Consider the following 2,569-nt stretch of genomic DNA (forward strand, 5'->3'; position numbering starts at 1 on the left):
TGCAAAAATTTCTCTATTATTATTATTATTATTATTATTATTTTTCCCTCTCTCTCTCTCTGGACAATACGCTGCATCATTTTGATAATATCGTAAATTATTTATAATACACAAAGTTTCGATCTGTTTTAGACTCAATAGCCTAATCAGGCTCAATAACAAGAATCGAATCTGTTAATACAAAACTGGTTTAACTTTGAGCTTGTATTTGTAATCTCAGCCAGAAATACAAAATTAGATGTAAAAAAGAAGTGTATTTAGCTTACCGCAGTATTGTCCCACACTGCCTCCAGAAGAGGAAAACCAAGACGAGTTGGGCATTAAAAGATGGCATGTGTGACAGAAACACTCATACCTTTCTCGGCCTTTTGGCTAAGATCAAGTGTAGTATCTGTTCTTATCAGTTTAATATCTGATATGTGGGTCATCGGCCCACACGATATTAAATTTATTTCTTGAGGGGAAGAGCCCACCACAGTAGCTTGCTACTGGGACTCTTTAGCGTCGCCCAAGCGTTGCACTATAGCTCGGTCCTGGCGCACCCCACCCAATTCTAGTTCAAAGCTCCGCATATTTGCATTATGTGGATGGCCCAAATTTTCTGCAGCCATTAAGCTTTCTGTATGTTAGTGACAGCCGCATCAAAAGTGTAGAATGAAGGTAGAGACGATTTTGATTCTAGAATGCTGATTGATAAGTGCTCAAGTATTTGAAACTTAATTTATTGTTGACCATCTGATGTGTGTAGCATCCAACTATGTCAAATGATCCATGTAGAGTGCATCTGCATCCTTCGAATAAATGCAATTATTCCAATAGCATCCGAGTTGTCTGAAATGTCAGACAAGTTATTGAACAGTTGTCTGAACTGTAAGCCAATTATTGTACTCACCATGTAAATTCTGGTTGTACGCATTATTGTACAAGAAGAGTCATCAGAGCCTTTCCTAGTAATTAAGAAAGGGGAAGAGTGTGAAGTGAAATAGCAAACGTTGACAGTCTCTTGCCTAGTTGCCTTTACAATGTTGAATCAATTAAAATTGTGTTTTCGTATAACTCCCTAGTTCCTGTTGCTTCATTTGACTTGAGGTGCAACACAAGTCTCATAGTGCAATAGTACATGAATAGATGTCTCAACAATGCATGGATATGTACAACTTTTTAAATTCGAGGATCTATATCTTTTTACGAAGTGTGGTATGACTAGCACCATACTGATTACAAGAATCCACCAAGCTTCAGGCGTGCATATCTCATCCTTCCATTTAGTTAATGAGGTTGTGATATTCTTCTTTGTGTAATGATGGCAAAGACATGTCATCTGCTAGTAAAAAAAAAGCCATACAATACATCAAGATATTTTCTTATGGTCATGTCTTATAGTAAATCTTTAGATTTTTTGACTTGATCTATAGTTGGCGTGTAGTTGATTGGTACTAGAGTAATCTGAACCGGAACTCGTTGTTGTATCTGACGATCCGATTCAACTCGTTTCGGATCATCTAGTCGTGGACCGCCGAGAGTGGATCCATGTTGAGAGAGAGAGAGAGAGAGAGAGAGAGAGAGAGAGTTGAGATTAGGGAGTAGTATTGAAAATGGATGCTAGTATTAGAAGGAGAGAGATGGCATGTTAAGAGACTGTCATTTTTTTTAAATGACTAAACCAAGTAGGTGTTGGTTTTTATTTATTTTTTTATTTTAATGGTACTTTACTTCTTAGAAATCAAGTACCATGTAAATTTTTTAAATTAATATTTGGTTTTATTTTTCAATTTTTTAAGGAGCAATTATGTGAATTTGGTTTGAAAAAACATCTCAATCCTATCGTTATTAAAACTTTGAGAAGTGAACAAGAGTTCCTTCTTCTTTTGGGAAGGTGTTGGTTTTTTTTTTTTAATGGTACTTTACTTCTTAGAAATCAAGTACCATGTAAATTTTTTAAATTAATATTTGGTTATATTTCTCAATTTTTTAAGGAGCAATTATGTGAATTTGGTTTGAAAAAACATCTCAATCCTATCATTATTAAAACTTTGAGAAGTGAACAGGAGTTCCTTCTTCTTTTGGGAAGGTGTTGGGGTTTTTTTTTTTAATGGTACTTTACTTCTTAGAAATAAAGTACCATGTAAATTTTTTAAATTAATATTTGGTTATATTTTTCAATTTTTTAAGGAGCAATTATGTGAATTTGGTTTGAAAAAACATCTCAATCCTATCATTATTAAAACTTTGTGAAGTGAACAGGAGTTCCTTCTTCTTTTGAGAATTTGTTTTCCTCTGTAGAACTATCAATAAATGCCTTCAATTATATATATTTTTCTAATAACCGTAGACTAGGCAACTCTATAACTTATAACCTAATTAAACATGCAAGACATATTAGTGGTTCTATTGTGTGGATGGAGTCTATATCTTCGCAACTTACTGGTGTACATTTAGCCAATTTTGGCTGATTTCTTTTTTATGAAAGTTCATGATGTTTCTTCTAAAAAAAAATAAAAAAAAATAAATAACAATCCAATGGTTTGGAATTTTTTTTTTTGACTATTTGACTTGTACCGTACTAGGT

General features: G+C 33.7%; 1 non-coding gene across 1 annotated transcript; it reads left to right on the top strand.

Annotated features, from left to right (window-relative positions):
• Nucleotides 1–351: 351 nt before the first annotated feature.
• On the top strand, nt 352–547 carry LOC142626557 (U2 spliceosomal RNA). Its single transcript, XR_012842553.1, has one exon. It is a non-coding gene; the product is annotated as a U2 spliceosomal RNA (small nuclear RNA).
• Nucleotides 548–2,569: the final 2,022 nt, after the last annotated feature.

Source organism: Castanea sativa, chromosome 2 (genome assembly GCF_040712315.1).
Source record: "Castanea sativa cultivar Marrone di Chiusa Pesio chromosome 2, ASM4071231v1".
NCBI classification, from domain to species: domain Eukaryota; kingdom Viridiplantae; phylum Streptophyta; class Magnoliopsida; order Fagales; family Fagaceae; genus Castanea; species Castanea sativa.